This window comes from Choristoneura fumiferana, chromosome 13, assembly GCF_025370935.1.
Source record: "Choristoneura fumiferana chromosome 13, NRCan_CFum_1, whole genome shotgun sequence".
Taxonomy (NCBI): Eukaryota; Metazoa; Arthropoda; class Insecta; order Lepidoptera; family Tortricidae; genus Choristoneura; species Choristoneura fumiferana.
The window spans coordinates 3,520,367-3,531,971 of record NC_133484.1 but is presented as its reverse complement, the minus strand read 5'-3'; the positions used below and the strand labels follow the sequence as shown (position 1 = coordinate 3,531,971).

The window sequence follows — 11,605 nt, the reverse complement described above, 5'->3', positions numbered from 1 at the left end:
GAACACATTCTAGAATTTCTAAGACTGTATGAAAGTCAATTCAGCATACTACGAACTGAAATGTATAATTTTGACCTAAGTACAATAGTTCAGGAGATAGGTGCGCTTTAGTCATTCGTCTTCAACTTTTTGAGACAACGCAATAAGGTAAAAGGACTAACGTAAGAATTGGTTTAATATATCATAATTTCAGATGACTAACGGGATATTTTATTCTAGTTTATTTATCTTCAATTTACTTAATGGTGTTGATCAATTTCTTATCAAACTGTGTTTAAATGCTTATTCACCAATAATCAAGCTATTTTACAACTGCATAATGCTTAAGTACCCTTAAATGATAATCATAAAAACATTACAAATACTTAATAGACTTGCAAGTTAAATGATTTGAAATACAAAATACTAATTTTCAGATTGCTTTAACGAATGATTCACTAATGGACCGTCTGCAGGGCTAATACGAAACTCGAAACTCGAAGTTCGTATCGTACCGTCCCTCTCGCTCTCGTATTAAATAGTATAATTGTCAGAGGGACCGCACGACACGAACTTCGACTTTAATCAATATTACTAAATTCAAAAAGAAAACACAGGAAATCGTAGAAACTTTTAAGTTTTATTTGACATTGGTTCTTGTTATCGTGTTATCTGTCTATCGTCAACTATTGGGGGATAGAGTTGTTCGCGTCCGTGGCTTTAGCTATAGTTACCCACATGTGTCCCCTAGGTAGCGCTAAATGAACAACCTCATTCCTGGGTAGGCTTCGGCAGCGGTTGTCACCACCCACCTAACTAAGTTATGCTGCAAAACGGTCTTGGCCATGTTCCAGCATAAAGTTAGGAGTAGCCATGTGGAGGGACGGGTCTGGGCAGGGACTTGCGTGCAAACCGGTTTCGGTACCGTCAGTTTACTGCACCGGTGCCTGTTCGTGGAGGGTAGCGGAATCCGAAGCACCAGACCAGGCTCCTTGTGTTGTGGTTCACTTCGTGTGCTGCTGGGTGAGCAGCACTGTGTCTGTTCAACTACCGTCTTTTCTAACCTATTCACTTTTGTCTTTCTCATCTCCTTCTTCTTTTCTTCCGGTGAAATTACTGCAATGGCACGTGAGGTATCCCATCTTAGGCCTCTAGGTTGGCAACGCGTCTGCAATACCCCTGGTTTGCAGATGTTTATGGGCGGTGGTGATCTCTTGCCATCAGGAGACCAGGATACCCAGACGCAGATAAAATGTGCCTTAGACACGGCGTACTCGCACTACCCAGGGTACAGCCTGGAGCATACTTTTAAGCCACGTGCTGGGTCTGCTTGTACGTTCGTGATGACATCTGTACTCAGCGTCTTCACAACCTTGAGGATCCTAGCTTTTTCCATTCTTTGGCTACTGATGGACACTGGTGTTGAACAAACGGTTTACGCTCTAATCGGTCGCACAGCGGTGACTTGGAAACGACCAGGGTCTTTGATCACCTCAGTGTTACAGCACGGCGTGTGGTTCAGTAACGGTATCCGCGTGCGTAGTTGGTTTTCTTGGGGGACTTTAATGCTCACCGCGAGGACTGGTTGTTCCCGTATCAAGTCAGAGTCACGGACCATGCAGGAAGAGAAGCGCGCAAGTTTTGCGCTTTCGCTAGATCTCACCCAGCTGGTTAAGCAGCCGACTCTCATACCGGAAATTTGTGTCGCAGTACTCTCTTCCCCGATTTGCTCAATCGGTTCTCGGCAAGTATGGCGATACAAGTAAGCAGATGGGATGAGATGCATCATTTCTTGGCTTCCTATCCATGGCAGAAAACTTGTTTTCCCAGTGACGATACGTCGAGCTGCGCAGAAGCTGTTACCGATGTGTTGCATCAGAGTATGGAATATTTCATTCCTTTCTCTGACGTATCCACTGGTGGCAAATCTCGCCCATGGTTTAACGCTGAGTGCGCTCAAGCTGAAGCTATTAAGCACTCTACTTGCTTACTTACTGTGGGCTGATGCTCGATGTCGCAAAGCTCCGGACCGGATGTACACATTAAGAAACAGCTCTTCAACAAAGCAAAAGGTCATACGGAAAGCGCGATTCCTCCATGTTGGTTGTATCGGTGCCAAATTTGCTTTCTACCGCTCTGAGAGTAAAGAAAAAGAAAAGAAATAAAGAAAATACATTTCTTAAGCGTTTTCGTCCTTAGCCAAATCGGTGTCTTGATGATGGTAGTGCAGCGCCTCCCTCCATTCCTCACTGTGATACGTTTAAGCAGGAGGTCGAAATACACCAAATGGAGGTTTTAAGAACGCTGCGTTCTCTGGACGTGAATAAAACTAGTAATAAACTATACCTGGAATTGTTTTAAAGACCTGTGCTCCGGAACTGTCTCCGGTTTTGACACGTCTGTTCAGACTCTCCCTCAAGATGAGGCAGGTCCCGGTATCGTGGAAGATATGGTAGAGTACCTACCCAAAAAGGGCAGTCGTGCCGACCCGTCGAACTATCGGCCTATCGCAATCACCTCCATACTATGTAAGGTAATGGAGCGTGTATTGAATGCTAAGTTCCTGGTTGGTATATCTAGAAGGTAAGATCTCCTCAACGACCACCAATAAGGGTTCCGCCGAAATCGGTCCACTGGGACCTTCTGGTATATGCTACTCACATTTGGGTGAACCTGTTGAGAAGCATGGCGAAGCTCTTGCTGTGTCTCTCTTCCAAGGCATCCGATAGTGTTTGGCACAGAGGCCTTCTTAGCAGGATTCCTCCTGTCCTATGCTCATGGATCTCTGATTTCCTGCGGAACCGATCTATTCGAGTCGTCATTGACGGATGCTCATCTGATCTCATGGCAATCAATGCCGGGGTGCCTCAGGGATCGGTCCTATCTGCAACTCTATTATTGCTGCACATTCACGATTTGCTCATACCCGATGTCTTTGGGTACGCAGATGACGCACAATTGCAGAGAGGTACCTTTCTAACGGCCCAGGCCAGCGATGATAAGATCGGGCACTCAGGGAGGTTATGGTACAGCGGACGAATTCGACCTCGGAGGCCATGTCCGATTGGGGCTCGGCCAACTCGGTCCAGTTCAGTGCTGCCAAGACACTGGCGTGTCTGTTTACCGCTAAGCGGAGACCGTTCACTTTGGCTCCTACAGTCCATAGGAGGGTATCCTTACCAACTAAAGACCACCTTGAGGTTCTTGGGTTAGACCTTCAATCTAGTCTCAACTTCGGTGCGGCTATTGAGTCCAGAGCGAAAACGGCTGCTAAAAAACTTAGTGTCCTATATAAGGTGAAACGGTATTTCACACCAGAACAGCTTTTTACTCTTTACAAAACGCAGGTAAGGTCCTGTATGGAATACTTCTGTCGCCTTTGGGACGGTTCCGCCAAGCATCAGTTAGCAGCATTGGATTCGGTGGAGCGCCGGGCCCGAAGACTCTTCGGTGACAGTCCGCTGATCAGGAACAGGCTACGTAGCCTCAAGAACCATCGTACAGTTGCTAGTCTGTTTTTTTTTTAAATATAGTACTTAAGTTGCATGTTATCTCATGTTTTATTTCAAATGAGATCACAGCAGATTTGTTTTTATATAGTAAAGCCTGGACGTTTAGAATAGCTAGATGTCAATTCATCATATCTCTATATCATACCCTATTTCCGATACATAGAAGTCTCACAATAAGGTTACCTTTTTATCATGTTCCTTCGTACCTAACTCTAATAACAGTCAATAGAGTTAGTGCACATAATCATAATAATTATTCGTTTACAAACTACCTTTCGTAATCACAATCAATTATTACAGGTTTTGTTGCCAACACGCTCTATTATTGCGTTGATATAAAAGACGCGCATAGTACCTTACCTATCCTTGGTAAAGTGATTGTAACTTAAATTCCTAAGATTAAAGTCCAGATTACTTTGGCATGATATCTACAATTCGTATGAAAATATCGTGGCTACTTTTACTAACTGGCCAATATAATTGATTTTCCGTAAAAGAAAAATACCTAAACACTTCTTTTTTGACAATAAAATGACAGATTATTGACTTATTGGACCAAACATAATCCTTTAATATTATGTTTTTTTACTAATTTAAATATTTTCTTTCTTTTGCTATGTTGTAATGACGCTAATACACCACAGATTCTGTTAACTGTTTTGTACTAAATACTCAAACGACTTAAATATATTCTTATCAGTAAAACCAAAATACTAAACGCATCCGAAACTTCAGAATAGACTGGAACAATTTACTAAAGCGACGAAGAATCATATTTCTTGATATGCACAGAGTACTAAAACGCCAAATGTATTTAAAGGTGAAGAATTACAAATGACTTAATAATATAAACGTGTAGAAACTAAAACAGGTAAAAGCACTAATGAGAAAATACTCAATTTAAGCGTCGGATTAGTAATAAGTGTCCAAATTTAACTGATTTTTCAGGGACTAAAGCGCCAAAAAAGTCCTCTGATCGTCCCGAAACCCAGATAGATCGATGCAGAAAAATTCGCTGATTCCGGTGGTATATATAACTCAATTTGGCCCAAAGTGTCGCTTTAGTATCTTTACCTCCGAAGCGACGATATGTAATTTCGCACATGAATTTCGAAAAACAGAGGTGCGAGCCGGGGTTTGAACCCACGATCCTCTGCTTGAGAGGCCATAGGTTAAACCACTCGGCCACCACGGCTATGAGGAAGAGAGGGATAGAAGAGGATTTTTGAACGTAAGTCGGACGGTTTGAAATGTCTAATGTTTGCTCAAACAATGTAATAGAACCGACCGTGTAGCTTAGCAAAGTGTCAAACAAAGACAGTATTTTTCATAATACGTGACAAGAGTGTGATGACTCGATAATGTTAGAAAGTGAAGTTACATTCATTTATTTGACGAATGAATTGACTGTTGATTAGTGACTTTTCGCTGTGCAGCTAAAGGTATATAGGTAGCTAACGGGTTCTATTGTAATGTTTTTATATTTAAAATATATCCCATCCCAGCCTATATACGTCCCACTGCTGGGCACAGGCTTCTTCTCAGAACAAGAGGGCTTGGGCCATAGTTCCCACGCGGCCCAGTGCGGATTGGGAACTTCACACGCACCATTGAATTGCTTCGAAGGTTTGTGCAGGTTTCCTCACGATTTCCTTCACCGCAAAGCTCCTGGTAAATTTCAAATGTAATTCCGCACATGAATTTCGAAAAACTCAGAGGTGCGAGCCGGGGTTTTGAACCCACGACCCTCTGTTTGAGAGGCGATAGGTCAAACCATAGGCCAACGGCGATTTAAAATGTTTGTTTTTTATTTATTTGCTTCAAAGCAACTAAAAATGAAATGTTACTGGTACATAATTAAAAAATAATTTATTTTCCGGGTTATAATGTTTATAGAGTTTGGACCAGATGGCCTAAAGGTTAGAGAACCTGACTACGACGCTTGAGGTCCCGGGTTCGATTCCCGTGTTGGGGCAGATATTTGTATGAAAAATAAGAATGTTTGTTCTCTGGTCTTGGGTGTTTAATTTGTATTTAACTATGTATCTATATCTATATGTATAATTATATTCATCCGTTGCTTAGTACCCATAACACAAGCTTTGCTAAGCTTACTTTGGGACTAGGACAATTGGTATGAATTGTCCCGTGATATTTATTTATTTATTTATATAGAGTTTCTTTAAATTGAAATATTTTTATTTGTTTTAACACTATGTGGATAAATGTGATGTTGGAATTTCTTATAAATACCTACTAACTTATAAAAAATTTAATAGTGCTAGCTGCCCTCTAACAGTATGCATGCAAAACTTTTGGCTTAAATCTAGGTACCAAAATTAACAAAGATCAAACTATTAAAACTGCACAATCCATACTAATATATATAACAAATGCGAAAGTGTGTGTGTTTGTATGTTTTTCCGTCTTTCACGTCGAAACGGAGCGACGGATCGTGATTTTTGTCATAGTTTATGGGCCAGAGAGTGACATAGGCTACTTTTTATCCCAGAAAAATGCAGTTCCCGAGGGACCAGCGCATGATAACCGAATTCCATACGGTCGAAGCCGGGTAAAAGCTAGTATTACACATACTTAATAAAAAAAAATCATTAAAACCAAAATAAATATCCTAAGAATTATTACAGTAAAATTAAAATTAAATAAAACAAATGTCGTAATCAAAACTATTATTCCCTTAAATTAATAAAATCATTGAGGCTATTAAAATTGTGAGCTATAAGCAATTTTCACATTTGCAACTATAATAAGGATGGTAATTTATTAAAAAAATATTTATTAAAATGTATTATGTTTATTTTTAGTTGTTTAATCATGTTAACAGAACTAACCTCTAGACTAGAGGTTAGAGTACCTAGATAATAACTGTTGACTTTACTGCACACAAGATGTAGGAGATCTGAGTATTTGATATCAATCCTATTAATATCCCACTAATATACGACTTTTGATGCTAGACGGATTTTGATGAAATTTTGCACATAGGTGACTATGGCCTGAGGCTAAATATTTCAAGATTCTTATTTTTTCTTTTGAGATACAAATCCTTTAACCTCCTGGGTCCTCGCGTAAAAGGACCAATTAACACTAAGATTAACAGCCGAATGTACTATATAAAGTACAAATTGTTCATTGAATAAAGAATTCTAAGAATTTTGAAATAATACCCAAAATAACAAAGTTTGTAGGTCAGCCACGTATACGTCTTAAGCACTAAATTGTTAAAATACGTCAGGACTCAGGAGGTTAAAAACTCATTTTAGTTGAACAATACCATACAAATCACTTATTTGAACTTCATCACAATAGCGCAGAAAAAACATGTTTATCGTGATTTTTCGTGAATATTAATTATGTGTTTGCATTGCCACTAGGATTTAAATGAGCTGGCGTGCAAGTTTAAAACTTCTGTGTTTACACATAGGTTGCTATTACACTGCACTATTGGCTAGTCTTACATATTGAGTCGCAATTCATAAAATATCGAATCTTTTGATAATTTTTAATTTTTTAATAAAGCCAGAAAAACGAACGAAATTATCGAATAAAACTTTAATCGGAAATTGATTGCGACTGATATTAAAAGAAGAAGAATTTAATATGGTGTAACTGAAAGTTAACATAGCATGCTAAGGAGCAACTTAAGAAGATTGTATCTACTCATAGTTCAGTGATATGAACATTCGTAAGGTAAAGCCTGTATTATACCTGCTGGCATTCTATTTCATTTTTTTTATGGAATAATCGAGAAAAACTAACAAAAATACAACGTTGCTAGCTCAACAGGTATAAACGCTCTTAATCAGTTATGAGAGATACTGTATGTACTTATCTGCACGTGAGTATTCAACTAGTATTTTATTGCCAGCGATGACCTATGGCTTTGAGACGTGGTCCTTGACTGTTGGCCTCTTGGAGCAACTCTTTGGTTGGTATCGTCTCTACCTAATATTTAATAATGTAGAGGCTTTAATAAGTATCCCAAATATATTTCAAATTAACCGCAAAGAGTTCGTTTATAGCAATCCCATGGGTTTTTTTTTACAATTTTACGTGATAAATTTTATGATAAGCCGTTTCCACGGTCTCAAACTTTCTCCATATCAATTAATCAATCGATCGTAATGAAATTTGTCACTTTAAGTATATAAACGCAACAAATAAACTTTATACTTTTATTTCTAATATTACTCAGGATAAGATTTACTAATCAAACCTTTGTATCATTTTAAAGTTATCGTTCTAAATAATAAATAAATTATATTTATCTATGATTGATGACACTTTTATCAGTTGTTTGTTACAAAGAATTATTTAATATGTTATTGTATGTGATTTGATGTAATTAAAATATATCACAGAAGTATAAAGTAAGAAAAAAAGAACTCCAGCAAGCTGAAACGCAACTGCGTATGTGGCTACAAAGCCTTATAAAATTAAATTTTCTCAGCTCAGTCTGCTACTAAATTACATGCGGCATGCCAAATTTTTGTCTCCAATTATTATAGTTACGGAGTAAAGCCACCTTGAAATTCCTTTTATTCTAAATACTGCAAGAATTTCTTAAAATACCTACTCATTGCATCTCATTGATCTTCAAGAAATACGTGAAAACTAGAGTTTACCCGAGGCTTCGCACGCATAAAAAGGTAAAGGATAGAGGGATAAGTCCGCCTTTGTACAAGTATCTCAAAGTTTGTCAATTGTGTTTTGTTTATTTTCTTTGACAATAAAGAGTTTACATACATACTATGTATACATAAACTATTCGAACTGGTACAATTCAAATGCCGGGATTTTACAAAATTCCCCTGGGAATTCCCAAAATCTATATCGTGATCTTCATTGAGGTTGTGTTAAGGACAACTGTCCAAAATTTCAAGACTCCAAACCCAGCGGTTGAAATTTCAAGATTTTATGCCTACCCTGTCGGAATAGCGGGATAAAAAGTAGCCTATTTGTTATTTCAGACATACAGCTACCTACATACCAAATTTCATGACTCTAAGCCCAGCGGTTATTATTTCGAGATTTTATCCCTATCCCGTGAGAATATCGGGATAAAAAGTAACCTATGTGTTATTCTAGATGTTCAGCTATCTACTTACCAAATTTCATGCAAATCCGTTTAGCCGTTTTAGCGTGAAGGAGTAACAAACATACTCTGTCACTCACTCACTCACAAACTTTTGCATTTATAATATTAGTACGATACTGCAAGAATTTTTTTAACCATTTGACAGTCCGCCAATACCATAGTATTCAAAACCAAAATGATTTAAACCCGTCCGTGGATACTTTGTTTAGTGTAGTAAAGTTTAACCTTGATTTTGTGCACAAATCTTATATTATAAGCTATTGTTATATAAATAGTACTTGATTGAGTAAACATTAATTTACGTCACAAAAAAGCCGTGGTGGAAAAAAGCCGTGGTGGCCTAGTGGTTTGACCTATCGCCTCTCAAGCAGAGGGTCGTGGGTTCGAACCCCGGCTCGCACCTCTGAGTTTTTCGAAATTCATGTGCAGAATTACATTTGAAATTTACCACGAGCTTTGCGGTGAAGGAAAACATCGTGAGGAAACCTGCACAAACCTGCGAAGCGATTCAATGGTGCGTGCGAAGTTCCCAATCCGCGCTGGGCCCGCGTGGGAACTATGCCCAGCAGTGGGACGTATATAGGCTGGGATGATTATGATGATGATTGCTGTTTATGTTATACCCAGTGCTATCCACGAAGACGCGTGATTTTTGCAAAATTAGACGTTAATGACATTGTAATAAGAACCACGGCACGCGTCATCGTGAATGACTCTACCTATAGTAGTATATGTATTGTATAAGTATTGTATGTAAGGTAAAATATAATTTAAGATTGTAATCAACACAGTATTTTTTTATCAGGTTGGTGTATGCTTCTTGTTTATTTAAAAAGTAAAAGAAACTTTGAACTTTGTTCATGAATGTTCGATTTGTTTGCTAATTTATCTTTGCAGTTTTTTGTTTTATATTTGAGAAAAGCACCGTACAAGCTTCGAACAATAAGTGCTATACTAAGTCCCTTTAGTAATGTTACTATACTATAACAGTTTATTTCTTTTAAGGCCTATAGAATTTGAAAAAAGTAAAGTAAAAGTAAAAGTAAAATAATCTTTATTGCCAAAAAAAAAACCTAGCTCAGTACAACTCACAAAAAATAAAAAATAAAACATACAATAAAATTTAGAATAAAAAACGAATTATTAAAAACTAAAAACACTAAGAATTTTAGCCAATGGGTCCCAATCTCAGCGTATGCTAGGCATGCCCAGCGCTGGTTTTCAGATTGGTGGAGTGAAAATCGAAATTAGTATCGATTTGTCTTATCTCTCGCTTTTTTCATGTTGAAATGAAAGTGACAGATTAAAGTCAAGTTCAAATATTTGGAATTCAGTGTGTGGACCCAGCACTGTCATCAGCACTTAAAAAAATAACTAAAACGTTACTTTGTCTCACGGCGTGAGCAAAACGCGATTTTGCTCACTGATTTTTAATAGCAAAACCTGCCTATTTGAGCTGCTGAGATAAAAAGAATATTTATATTGTATTGTTCTATGTTTAAGTATGCCATAACGGGCTCTTTTACATGTCACTGTTCCCGAGACGCCCGGCGAAAGTTCGAAAAAATAATGCCATCTGATCAGTGTATCAAAATAAAAAAGACTTACCCAGAAATATACTCACAACTTACAAAACAAAACAATATCACTGCACGGGAAACAAAATAGAACTAAACTTAGATTATATCATAATATCTATCTGAATGAATACGATATCGTGTTAATTAGCGTTTGAGCTGATTACGGTTTATCGTGAGAACGCTTATCCGCATAATTCGATTGTAATCGTAATTTGGATGGTAATTACAAGATTTTGAACTACTTGCTACAACTCATTGGTTAGGTATAATGTAAACTAGCCGTTGCCCGCAACTCCATCAGCTAAAAATTTGTACGTCGCTATCTCGATGGGAACTATGTTTTCGGGAATATAAACTATTCTGTTTCTCTGTATCCATCTAGGGCCATAAAATACCCCATAGTAATTTTTCCCTTTAATCAGTTCAACGGGCTAAGCGAGTAGAGGTAATAGACAGACAGTGGTATTTTCGCATTGCAATACAATAAATTACATAATTTATCTTACTATATAATTCCAATCTTTATTGAGCACCAAATAGTGTAAAAACACAGTAGAATAATGTTACAAGGCAAGCACAGCTATAGGCAGCTTTATTGCTTCAAAACGATCTCTTTATTGTATTATTTATATTTATAATATTTGAAAAGTACATAAATGAATAATAGTACATTACTGTAGAGGCCGGGAAGTAGGGGGTTGCTGGCCAAGCAGATATTGACATTGGATAGGGATGCGAGGCCGGCAACCCCACGTTCCGGCCGAGGCTTGTGTGTGTAGTGCTTTTATCAAACATGACATGAAATAAAAAAAAAAAACAAGAAATCAAGCATGGCGGGACGCTAGTCTGGTCGCCCTGTTGCGTGCGCGCTTGTCGCGCTGGCTGCTTTCGGCTGACAAGGGCGGTGCTGCTGTGGCTGGAGGAAGTGCCAGCGATCGCACATTGAAACAAAAAACGGTCGTATTGCCGGCCAGCGGCCGAAAAAAATTTATGAAATCTCTTTGCAGGCCGCTAGAGTGACCGCGCGCAGGCTGCCGAGCCGCAGCGCCTGCAGCGCGATACTTCTCGGCCTATTATTTGTAACACACCGTCAATATTTGGTGTCATGTTTGAGAAAAGTTAAATTATAAATAAACCATCATATAATCATTAATACTTACTTTTAAATTTGCACGGAATCACGAAGTAGGTAGGTAGGATCCAACTGGCAATTGATTATTTTCTGACGAAGAAACTGTCATTAAAATGTTTAAAGTACTTATTTAATTTGTCGGTAATACCAATAAGTTTAGTTTTAAAACCGTTTGCGCACGTGTAACACACATACACATAGAAACACTCCAAACCGCAATGTTTTTCTTCCGCCCATCACTCCACCACTGACACGTATGGAGACGAAGAAATAATTAAACAAA

The 11,605-nt window shown here is 38.2% G+C and overlaps 1 protein-coding gene across 1 annotated transcript in view; it reads right to left on the bottom strand.

Annotated features, from left to right (window-relative positions):
- LOC141433903 (transmembrane protein 135-like) overlaps positions 1–11,370 on the bottom strand; it is a 70,001-nt gene extending 58,631 nt beyond the window's left edge. The window contains exon 1 of the mRNA XM_074096025.1: positions 11,351–11,370. The gene's annotated coding sequence lies outside the window, so the exon portion shown is untranslated. The remainder of the gene's footprint in view (positions 1–11,350) is intronic.
- Between the last annotated feature and the right edge of the window lie 235 nt (positions 11,371–11,605).